The sequence below is a fragment of the Lissotriton helveticus genome, chromosome 10, assembly GCF_964261635.1.
Source record: "Lissotriton helveticus chromosome 10, aLisHel1.1, whole genome shotgun sequence".
NCBI classification, from domain to species: domain Eukaryota; kingdom Metazoa; phylum Chordata; class Amphibia; order Caudata; family Salamandridae; genus Lissotriton; species Lissotriton helveticus.
Genome location: NC_136071.1, coordinates 927,856,800 through 927,869,424, shown reverse-complemented (window position 1 = coordinate 927,869,424; position 12,625 = coordinate 927,856,800). Strand labels below are relative to the sequence as shown.

At 42.2% G+C, this 12,625-nt stretch overlaps 1 long non-coding RNA gene across 1 annotated transcript; it reads left to right on the top strand.

The window, feature by feature from the left end:
• The first annotated feature begins 11,491 nt into the window (after positions 1-11,491).
• LOC144785548 (uncharacterized) lies at positions 11,492-12,596 on the top strand. The gene is made up of 2 exons (XR_013601956.1): positions 11,492-11,546; positions 12,222-12,596. It is a non-coding gene; the product is annotated as an uncharacterized LOC144785548 (long non-coding RNA).
• The last annotated feature ends 29 nt before the right edge of the window (positions 12,597-12,625 follow it).

Here is a 12,625-nt window from a genome sequence, read left to right as displayed (position 1 = left end):
TAACAGCTCTCTTTGTGAAAGTGTGGTTGAGCAGCTTATTAGGAGGGTTTGTTAAGCATTTATTGTATTCACTCAATCAAAGACTAATTACACACATTCAGAGACAGAATCCAGACCAATTAGGTAAGTATAAAAAATGCATACTTATGTATTATTTCTTGAACCAAGCAGGACTAGGTACAGGTAAGTAGAGGTATACAACGTTTACAACGCAACTTTTACAATGCACTACCATTACAACAAAACATTTACAACGCAACATCCATTACAACGCATACATTTACAACGCAGTCATTACAATGCATGACACTACAACGCACACCACTACAACGCATACCATTACAACGCAGTCATTACAACGCATACCATTACAACGCAAAACTTACCATCCAACACTTACCCTACTGTTGCACCCCCTGGAGTTAGAATAGTCATTTTAACCCCTACACTATCCAAAACTTTCCCTACTGTTGCACCCCCTGGAGTTAGAATAGTAATTTTAACCCCTACACTATCCAACACTTACCTTATATGCTATGTAATGTAATGCGTTGTAATGTAATGCGTTGTAAATGTAGTATGCGTTGTAGTGGAATGCGTTGTAAAGGTATGTTTTAAGAATTTGTTGTAATGGTATGCGTTGTAAAGGTGTGCGTTGTAATGGATGTTGCGGTGTAAAATATGCATTGTAAAGGTATGCGTTGTAAAAGTGTGCGTTGTAACGTCATACATCCGTAAGTAGAATATAATTTCCAATGCAAAACTTTACAAGGAAATGAATTGTGGATGAAATTGCAAACTTTTCTTTTGGAATACTTTTAGATTACTTTTGGATTACATCGACTACTTGGGGTGATATGCTTAGATATCACACAGTGGATCCTACAATACAAAGGTAAGTAAGACACTTTGGGGTTTAAAGCGCAGTTACTTTTCTTTCATCCAAGAGTTCAGCTCGACCGAGAACATTATTAGGAACAGAAAATCACAACATTGGTTCCTTTGGCAAAAAGAGTGTTAATGGTTTACAGATTAGTACTCAACTTGTAAGTATGGTTTTTGGGGGTTAGGACCAAGGCTCCCCAAGGTCCAGTTAGGCACTCAAATTGCATTTCCAGCAGCACTGGGGCAGAGTGCTGAGGCCCAATATTAACCAATCGGGCTAGGGGGCACTTTGGCTGGGGGATGCTCAGAGGCAGGCCACTCGGTCCTGGGAGACAAGCTCCTAGGGTTAAGGTTGCTGGTTTTGGATTTTGGCTGCAGGCTTGGTCCAGGAAGTCTTCTGCAAGGAACCAACGGCAGGCTGGTAAGTTGGAGGGCTCAGGGATGTAGGTTCCCCTCAGTTCCTCTTCTCCAGGGTGCAGAGCCGGATGCATGGGTGCCTTTTGAGGTATTATTTCACCTTCCTGGGGTGTTAGACCCGGGATCCCTGGTTGGCTGAAGGAGGTACCTTAGGCCAAATAATGACCTGCGATTCCACATCAGGGAAAGGAAGGACACCTTCTCTGATAGCCCCCGCTCATCCCATTGGTAGCTTGGCACGAGAAGCCAGGCTTATATTCAAGATAAATGTGTCAAGTATTTGCAACCATGCACACATCAACCCAAAGATGACAGCACAAATGGACTCCACACTAGTTTCATAAAAACGATTATACATTTATATAAAAAGATATACGACAAGACCACAAGATATAAATCCAACAAATGCATATTTGTAATATTCCTCCTGGCCGGTTGTTAAGTCAGCCAGCCTTTGTAAGTACTGGCGATATTAATGAGCACTTCTAAACGTTCCACTGCAGTCCTAATACAATGCAATGCAGTTCGCAATGCTAGAATCAGGCACTTTGCAATGTAACAATAATGCAACTCGTAATGCTAGAATCAGGCACTTTTCAATGTAAAAATAATGCAATGTGTAACGCAACAATCAGGTTGTTCGTTATGCAGAAATAATGCAATGCATAATACACTAATCAGGAAGTTCGGCTATGCAGGAATAATGCAATGCCTATTACACTAATTAGGTAGTTCGTTATGCATGAATAATGCAATGCGTAATACGATAATCAGGCAGTTCGTTATGCAGAAACAATGCAATGCGTAATACGACAATCAAGGAGTTCATTATGCAGAAATAATGCAATGTGTAATACGACAATCAGGTAGTTCGTTATGCAGAAATAATGCAATGCTTAATGCACACCAGCACCGATCACGGTGCCTCAGGTGGTCTCTCCGCCACTTGTACTACCTCTCCGTCAGCCTCTGTCAACAGTTGGCCTCAGATGGGTATGATGTGAACAAAAAGTGCAGCTCCGCACTCCGGCCCTGGTTTGCCACACCTTTGGCAAGTACGGGCCGTGATACGAGCCAAAGCAGAGGCTCGCACTGCAGGAATGGGAGAGGCAGAGAGCGTTTCCCTCCAAGCCCACACCCTGCCCCAGGCGTCCACATGTTCACATGGGGCCGTGAGCTTGCTCTCCTCTCCTCTTCCTGCGACTCCAGCCTACGATGCAATCTTTGTGTATTCCGGGCAGTGGGACTCGGGCCCTCCCTCGACGAGGTTGGCTTGAGGTCCCGCTCTGACAAAGGCGGGCTCAGGTCGGCAGCTCAGCTCCTCCAGGGATGCCGGTCCGGGCCCCAGACTCTACGAAGATCTCAGGCTGCCACAGGGCACTCGCACACAGCGTCACTGAAACTCCCTTGAGCTTCGGGTGCACGATCACAGGGCACTTCTCACAAAGGTCTTAGGCTGCACGAAGCACATGCACACAGCGTCACTGAGATGCACTTGAACTACAGGTGCATGATAACAACACAATCCTCACGAAGGTCTCAGGCTGCACAAAGCACACACACACGGAGTCGCTTAGACTTACTTGGACTCTGGTGTGCACAATAACAAGGCAATCCTCACGAAGGTCTCAGGCTGCACAAAGCACACGCACACAGCGTCGCTGAGACTCCCTTGGACTCCGGTGCACACGATCGCAGAACAATCCTCACAAAGGGCTCAGACTGCAAAAAGCACATGCACACAGCGTTGCTGACTCGCTTGGACTCAAGGGCCCACAATCATAGGGCACTTCTTATGAGGGTCTCAGGTTGCAAAAAGCACACGCACACAGCGTATCTGAGACTCTCCTGGAAATTTTTGTGTTCCTGAGTTTCCGCAACAGTCAGCCAGCTCACCTCGGGCCATTGGGGATACGTTACTTCCGGACACAGCACAAAGCAAAGTCCTTTTAGGCAGGGGGACACAGCACACAGCAAAGTCCTTTAAACCTCTCCTTGGTTAAAGCAGCAAATTGCAGGCCAGCCCCAGAACACAGAGCAAGGGTCAGTCCTTTCCTTCAGTCTCTTCAGCTGTTTCTTCCTTGGCAAAGATTCCTCTTGACCACGAAGTAGCTTCAGTCTTGTTCACTCTTGATCAAACCATCTCTCATAGTTATACCTCCTAAATGTCTTTGAAGTATTTATGTTCAGGGGGCACTGACCCCTGTTCAAACCAGTTCTGGGTGCCTCCCTGCCGGTGACACCTTCTTCCTGTGATTAGTCGGGGTCTGGATTCTCAATCACTCAGCAGGAGATGTGATCCTTGTTTTATGGCAGCAACCCAGGCCTCTTCACCTCTAGGGCTACTCCTACCCCCTACACTCCAGATGTAGGTCAGCCTGTTGCTGTCTCACCTCCTCCCCTGTGTCAAGACATTCCCCAGATCCTATCACTTTCAAATCCAGACAGTCAATCCACAACCAGGCAGAGACACACAGAAATGTTAGAGCACAAAACTCCAGCCACTTCTAAAAGAGTGGCTTCTAAACACACAATAGAAAAGCAACCTTCATAAAAAGATGTGGATTATTACATTGTGAGTTTTAGGTGCACTAAACCTCACCACTCCATCTTGAGACTTTGGGAAGATAGGCTGAAAAACATATTACACAGCCTCCCCATTCTATCCAATGGGCAAGATGGCATTTCCACAGTGAACAACGAAATGGAGATTATTTCACTGTCAGGACATGGTACGCACTTAAGCACATGTCCTAACTTTCAAATGCACTGCACCCTGCCCAGGTGTTACGGTGAACCTACCATAGGGGTGTCTAAGGTGGCATAGAAAGGGATGGGTAAGGTCTGGCAAGTGGGTGTACTTACCGGAACAACATGGCAGTTTAACCAACTACGCGCAGGCACTGCAGTGGCAGGCCTGAGTTCCCTCTTTAAGGCTACTTGTGTGGGTGGCACAATTAGTGCTGCAGGTCCACTAGTAGCATTTGCATTACCAGCCCTGGCACACATAGTGCACTTTACTAGGGACTTTACTAGTAAGGCAAACATACAATCATGGACAACCAAGTACCATTACACTTTACACATGGAGCACTTGCACTTTGACACTGATTAGCAGTGGCAAAGTGTCCAAAGCATCTGAGTTGGCAACACCATGTCAGAAAAAAGGTCTAGGGGAATGCAAAAAGATTAAGAAACTTTAGCCAAAAAGGGTCATGTCCAACATGGGGCATTTGCGGTTGGGGGAGCCTCCTTGCGGAGGCTGCAGGTGATGTCCTGGAGTGGTCAACACACGGTGGACTCGGATTCTGGAGTACTGGGGGACCTCTGTGGGACCAGTGGGACACTTGAACTCGGGCTGTATGCGATGGGTGCTGTGGTGGTCCCAGGCGTCGTGTCTGTTTGTCCTCAGCAGGCTCAGAGTCTGTCTTTGGAGTTTTCTTCTGAACAGGGCTGTTCGCAGGAGGTCACCGGCTGCAGGACAAGTTGACTTTTGGCGCAAGATCTCTGGAAACCCCAGATGGGCCGGTATGGCTGGGTCCAAGTCAGTTCTTCTCTACAGTCTCCTCTGCTGTTCAGGATCTCCTAAATACTAAACTTAGGGGCGTTTACAGGGGCATGCAGTTCAGGACCCATAGGTTCCTTCCTTAGGGTGAGTACACCCCCTATTATGCCACCTTCTGGAGGGATGGGGGCATGAACCTCTCTCTAAATGGCTGGATCCCCTCATCGTCAGGATTGAGGGGACTGAGATGTGTGCTTCGCCTTCCTCACGTGAGGGGTGGTTAAAGGTTATCACACCTATCCTCCTAACTTGATTTTCCCAATGGTTCTCTATCCCAGGGTCACAACCAGTGGGAGCCAGTTGCCACAGTGAGCAAAAGGCCTGGACAGCTTACAAAGGAGGCAGTCATTTGAAGCTTCATCTCTTGGACCCAGCCCATCGTGGGGGATGAGGCATGACACCTCAGCCCGGATGGGCTTGGTTTCTGGACCCAGAGAGCGGAGGCCCTCTTCCCAGGGGTCCCGAAACCTGTCTGGTTGTGGCAAACGGTGACGGTAGGTATGAGAGGTACCCCTTAACAAGAGTCAAGGGAATTGGGGTTAGCTAACCAGTAAAACAGGATGTTCCCTTGGGTGTGGATAGATGAAGTGAGCCAAAGGGTCAAGAGAAAATAATTACAAATTACAAATTAAGTCAAGAATTCTTACAATTTATTGAGAATACATAAAGTTTTTTTTTAAAACGAAGAGTGGACCAGAAGGATCCCACTCCACACAACTAAAACCATAAAAAAGTTTTTACATTCAATATTGGCCAGCAAGATTGAAACACAAAAGACAGAAAGGACTGTAAGACATAGAATAATGCAATACTGATTGTATATTCGGACCCGTTTGTAAACACCTAAGCTATGTACACCATAATTTTGTCTATCAGCAAAAGATGTCGAGATCATGAATTATACTTGGTGTAGCGTCGACGCGTTTCGGTGGTATTTCAAAGTTCTATCCACCTTTATCAAGACAATGTTTTGATTTCTGTCAGGGTTCAGGGGTCGATATAATTGCCCTAGAAAAATAAACATACAATAAATTCCGATGCATATCAAGTAATTTATGATCATTATTTTTAACGGTGTTATCTCTTTAGCCTGTAAAACATACAACATGGCAATACATTTATATAAACCCACTCTAAAATATCTTGGTGGTATTGTAACTGATGTTTTTTTCAATACATCATACACGTAGGTATACCGTCACTGTTGAACAGATTATGGTTCTTCTTACAAATTTATACCAAGGGAATTAACAGTTATAATACATGTCTTTATGCAGGATCAATTATTTACCCTCCTTTCACAGAGATAGAAAATTCAGTTCGTTAACCATTTATTAGTTTCTTTATATCACTCTCTTTGAGGAAAACCTGTTCTTATTTGAGTGGAAATTAACAAATACTGTGCATCATCCAAAAGGATGAAAAGCTGAAAGGCTTTTGAAATATACAAAGTTGATACCATGTCTTACCATCTGTAAATTATTTCCTGCCTCTTTTTTGAAGATAAACTATTATCTTAAGGGTATAGGTTACCAGATTTTATCAGGGAGAAAGATAATGCTTTTAAGAAATGCGACTGTTTTTTTATAGTGGATATCCATATGAGACCGTATACCAGATTAAGAAAGCCGGACAATTTAGTCTATTTTAAAGTGTTTATATAAAGTGAAAGATAAGTTTACCTGGAAGTCCGTGTTAGGAAGATATTTTCAGATTCTATGTTATTCGGTATTTGTGTAGAAACTGTTAAAACCGCAAAACAAGTTGAAGCTGCCTATAGAGTGCTCCTGTGGATCGAAAAAGGATATAGGATAATCATAAGGGGGGGAGAACTGTGCTCTAACGCTTTTTTAATTAAGAAGATGTAATATCCCAGGCGGTTAGCTAGGCATGATTCGTGACAACTGGACCTACCTGCTAATATAAGCTTTTGCGCATGAAGTATGGGCTATCCAGAATTGTTATGCTCCATGTTGTTTTACTTCTTTTCTTTCTAATTTTAAAACCCAGAGGCGCCGAAGTCTTGTCCTAGCAGTGTCAGCGTTAGTTTCGCTAAACAGTAGATGAAAGAAAAAGGGGAGATGCAGATATGGCAGATAAGGGCATTGCTTTTAACCTCATGGTGTTACATACTGCCCAAGTGTTGACTTGGCTTACCTATTTATCTGCAAAGGACTGCTCGCTTCTCTGTTTATATATAGCCTTAAGGTAGCAGAACCAGAGGCATACACTTCATGTCCTCCTGTTTAGTGATTCTTTTCCTAGTAAAAAAGTAAGAGGAGAGCTCAGCGGTTGGATCTAACTTTGTCTTATTTGATAAAGTATCCCTCTGGATTCCTATTTGTCTAGTAGCGCTTACCTGGTGTATCACGTAGGACTGCCTGCTTCTCTGGTTCCACGAGAAATGCCAGAGAGAAAGAAGCGGCGTGTTTAAATACTAAGCTCGCATGTGGTTGGTCAAAAATTAAACCAATCAGGTCCATTCTATTGGGAGCCACGAAATTTGCATATCCGGGCTTACCTTGCTTTGTCCTGATTGGCTAGTTCTGTGTTGGTGTAATCCAATGGGTTAGCGGCATCGCTCTATCTGTATCTAGATCTCAAGGGAAGTAAACGTGGCTTTGTATTATCGGCAATGGTGCTGAATGGCAATGTATAATTCACAAAAGAGGAATGTTTGGGTCAACGTCGCCACGTTATTATTTGTAGAAATTTTTTCAAATCCTCAAGTGTTATTAAAATTCAAGAGGATGTTAAGCGAGGGATTAACATAGTTCCAGTATGCCAATATGGGCAAGAGAAATGACTGTTAACTAAATCTATCGTAAGGGGACTGCCCGATGGTGATGTCTTTTTGGTGATATTTAACTATTCTGCGACTGGTGTCTAGTTTTTTTAAATTAAAGAATGCGTTGAAGTTCTCGTGCCAATCTGGAGGATCAGCTGAACCTTAAACTGCCAGTGTTGGGATGATATATTGGTTATATGTGTTAAGGAAGAAGTGGCTGTTGTTATTGTATGACTCATAAGGGGTTAGTTGTTATCATCTGGGTTGCTGAGGTCTATATTGCAATAATGGACTGTGGCCTGTAGGGCTAAATGCATTTCGTCCAGTCCTCCCTAGTGTTTAGACCTTTGAGAATGGTATTGAGAAAACAAAAGTACCATTGTTCTCTGGTTTTTCTCAATTTCTCGGTGTTTCTCGGTGTCACCTCCACATCTGGTGGTTCTTACCTTCTCCAAAATGAACTAACGTAGATCGTCACAAGTGTGGTTCTCCTGTTTGAAGTGTTCTGTTAGGGGGGCATTGCATTTGTTTGTGCGTATGGCTGATTTATGTTCGAGAACTCTTAGTCTTAGTTCCCTACTGGTTTCCCCCACGTAACCTAAGTTACAGGGGCAGATCAGAAGGTAAATAATGTTTTGGCTTCTGCAATTATTGAATGTTTTTGAAGTCAAAATGTTACCATTGAATTTCAAACTAGTGCCTGTAATGCAGTGTGAACAGACCGAACAGGTACCACATTTGTGGTTACCTGAAGCTGTTGAGCCTGTCAGGGTTCGTTGGATTTCCATAGGTGGCTTGTATGTGTGAACCAAGCTGTTGCGTAGGTTTTTATTTCTACGAAATGAAAACAGTGGTTTATTGAGTTTGGTGTCATTGTTATAGTTAAGAATACACCAATTCCTGTTCACGATGTTTTTGATTTGATTGCTTAGGTGGGAGAACTGCGTTACAAACACTATTTTGTCCAGGTTCTGTTTGTTACGGAGTTTGTTTTGGTCGAGCAGACTCTCTCGGTCATAGAATCTTGCCCGCTTCAGAGAATTTTTGATTAATTTGTGGGGGTAGCCTCTCTCCTTGAGTTTTCTTGTCATATTCTCAGAGTGTCTGTAGAAGTCGTCTAAGTTAGAGCAATTTCGTCTCAGTCTTAGGAATTCACCAAAGGGCACATTGTCCCTTTGTGCTTTGGGGTGGTTACTGGAATAGTGCAGGAGTGTATTTTTATCCGTTGGTTTGGTGAAAAAAAACCCTCCTCTTCTTTGATAACTATGTCTAGAAATTCTACCCTGGAGTTACTATGATGTCCCGTGAATCTAAGGTTGGGATCACCCAGGTTGAGCCATTCTAAAAAACTGGCTAGGTCCTCGCTGGCACCGCTACATAAACGATATCATCTTCATCTTTATTTGGAGCGGTGCCAGCGAGGACCTAGCCAGTTTTTTAGAATGGCTCAACCTGGGTGATCCCAACCTTAGATTCACGGGACATCATAGTAACTCCAGGGTAGAATTTCTAGACATAGTTATCAAAGAAGAGGAGGGTTTTTTGAAAGTTGAACTTTTCACCAAACCAACGGATAAAAATACACTCCTGCACTATTCCAGTAACCACCCCAAAGCACAAAGGGACAATGTGCCCTTTGGTGAATTCCTAAGACTAAGACGAAATTGCTCTAACTTAGACGACTTCTACAGACACTCTGAGAATATGACAAGAAAACTCAAGGAGAGAGGCTACCCCCACAAATTAATCAAAAATTCTCTGAAGCGGGCAAGATTCTATGACCGAGAGAGTCTGCTCGACCAAAACAAACTCCGTAACAAACAGAACCTGGACAAAATAGTGTTTGTAACGCAGTTCTCACACCTAAGCAATCAAATCAAAAACATCGTGAACAGGAATTGGTGTATTCTTAACCATAACAATGACACCAAACTCAATAAACCACTGTTTTCATTTCGTAGAAATAAAACCCTACGCAACAGCTTGGTTCACACATACAAGCCACCTATGGAAATCCAACGAACCCTGACAGGCTCAACAGCTTCAGGTAACCACAAATGTGGTACCTGTTCGGTCTGTTCACACTGCATTACAGGCACTAGTTTGAAATTCAATGGTAAAATTTTGACTTCAAAAACATTCAATAATTGCAGAAGCCAAAACATTATTTACCATCTGATCTGCCCCTGTAACTTAGGTTATGTGGGGGAAACCAGTAGGGAACTAAGACTAAGAGTTCTCGAACATAAATCAGCCATACGCACAAACAAATGCAATGCCCCCCTAACAGAACACTTCAAACAGGAGAACCACACTTGTGACGATCTACGTTGGTTCATTTTAGAGAAGGTAAGAACCACCAGACGTGGAGGTGACACCGAGAAATTGAGAAAAAACAGAGAACAATGGTACTTTTGTTTTCTCAATACCATTCTCAAAGGTCTAAACACTAGGGAGGACTGGACGAAATGCATTTATCCCTACTGGCCACAGTCCATTATTGCAATATAGACCTCAGCAACCCAGATGATAACAACAAACCCCTTATGAGTCATACAATAACAACAGACACTTCTTCCTTAACACATATAACCAATATATCATCCCAACACTGGCAGTTTAAGGTTCAGCTGATCCTCCAGATTGGCACGAGAACTTCGACGCATTCTTTCATTTAAAAAAACTAGACACCAGTCGCAGAATAGTTAAATATCACCAAAAAGACATCACCATCGGGTAGTCCCCTTACGATAGATTTAGTTAACAGTCATTTCTCTTGCCCATATTGGCATACTGGGACTATGTTAATCCCTCGCTTAACATCCTCTTGAATTTTAATAACACTTGAGGATTTGAAAAAATGTCTACAAATAATAACATGGCAACGTTGACCCAAACATTCCTCTTTTGTGAATTATACATTGCCATTCAGCACCATTGCCGATAATACAAAGCCACGTTTACTTCCCTTGAGTTCTAGATACAGATAGAGCGATGCCGCTAACCCATTGGATTACACCAACACAGAACTAGCCAATCAGGACAAAGCAAGGTAAGCCCGGATATGCAAATTTCGTGGCTCCCAATAGAATGGACCTGATTGGTTTAATTTTTGACCAACCACATGCGAGCTTAGTATTTAAACACGTCGCTTCTTTCTCTCTGGCATTTCTCGTGGAACCAGAGAAGCAGGCAGTCCTACGTGATACACCAGGTAAGCGCTACTAGACAAATAGGAATCCAGAGGGATACTTTATCAAATAAGACAAAGTTAGATCCAACCGCTGAGCTCTCCTCTTACTTTTTTACTAGGAAAAGAATCACTAAACAGGAGGACATGAAGTGTATGCCTCTGGTTCTGCTACCTTAAGGCTATATATAAACAGAGAAGCGAGCAGTCCTTTGCAGATAAATAGGTAAGCCAAGTCAACACTTGGGCAGTATGTAACACCATGCGGTTAAAAGCAATGCCCTTATCTGCCATATCTGCATCTCCCCTTTTTCTTTCATCTACTGTTTAGCGAAACTAACGCTGACACTGCTAGGACAAGACTTCGGCGCCTCTGGGTTTTAAAATTAGAAAGAAAAGAAGTAAAACAACATGGAGCATAACAATTCTGGATAGCCCATACTTCATGCGCAAAAGCTTATATTAGCAGGTAGGTCCAGTTGTCACGAATCATGCCTAGCTAACCGCCTGGGATATTACATCTTCTTAATTAAAAAAGCGTTAGAGCACAGTTCTCCCCCCCTTATGATTATCCTATATCCTTTTTCGATCCACAGGAGCACTCTATAGGCAGCTTCAACTTGTTTTGCGGTTTTAACAGTTTCTACACAAATACCGAATAACATAGAATCTGAAAATATCTTCCTAACACGGACTCCCAGGTAAACTTATCTTTCACTTTATATAAACACTTTAAAATAGACTAACTTGTCCGGCTTTCTTAATCTGGTATACGGTCTCATATGGATATCCACTATATAAAACCAGTCGCATTTCTTAAAAGCATTATCTTTCTCCCTCATAAAATCTGGTAACCTATACCCTTAAGATAATAGTTTATCTTCGAAGAAAGAGGCAGGAAATAATTTACAGATGGTAAGACATGGTATCAACTTTGTATATTTCAAAAGCCTTTCAGCTTTTCATCCTTTTGGATGATGCACAGTATTTGTTAATTTCCACTCAAATAAGAACAGGTTTTCCTCAAAGAGACTGATATAAAGAAACTAATAAATGGTTAACAAACTGAATTTTCTATCTCTGTGAAAGGAGGGTAAATAATTGATCCTGCATAAAGACATGTATTATAACTGTTAATTCCCTTGGTATAAATTTGTAAGAAGAACCATAATCTGTTCAACAGTGACGGTATACCTACGTGTATGATGTATTGAAAAAAACATCAGTTACAATACTACCAAGATATTTTAGAGTGGGTTTATATAAATGTATTGCCATGTTGTATGTTTTACAGGCTAAAGAGATAACACCGTTAAAAATAATGATCATAAATTACTTGATATGCATCGGAATTTATTGTATGTTTATTTTTCTAGGGCAATTATATCGACCCCTGAACCCTGACAGAAATCAAAACATTGTCTTGATAAAGGTGGATAGAACTTTGAAATACCACCGAAACGCGTCGACGCTACACCAAGTATAATTCATGATCTCGACATCTTTTGCTGATAGACAAAATTATGGTGTACATAGCTTAGGTGTTTACAAACGGGTCCGAATATACAATCAGTATTGCATTATTCTATGTCTTACAGTCCTTTCTGTCTTTTGTGTTTCAATCTTGCTGGCCAATATTGAATGTAAAAACTTTTTTATGGTTTTAGTTGTGTGGAGTGGGATCCTTCTGGTCCACTCTTCGTTTTAAAAAAAAACTTTTTGTATTCTCAATAAATTGTAAGAATTCTTGACTTAATTTGTAATTTGTAATTATTTTCTC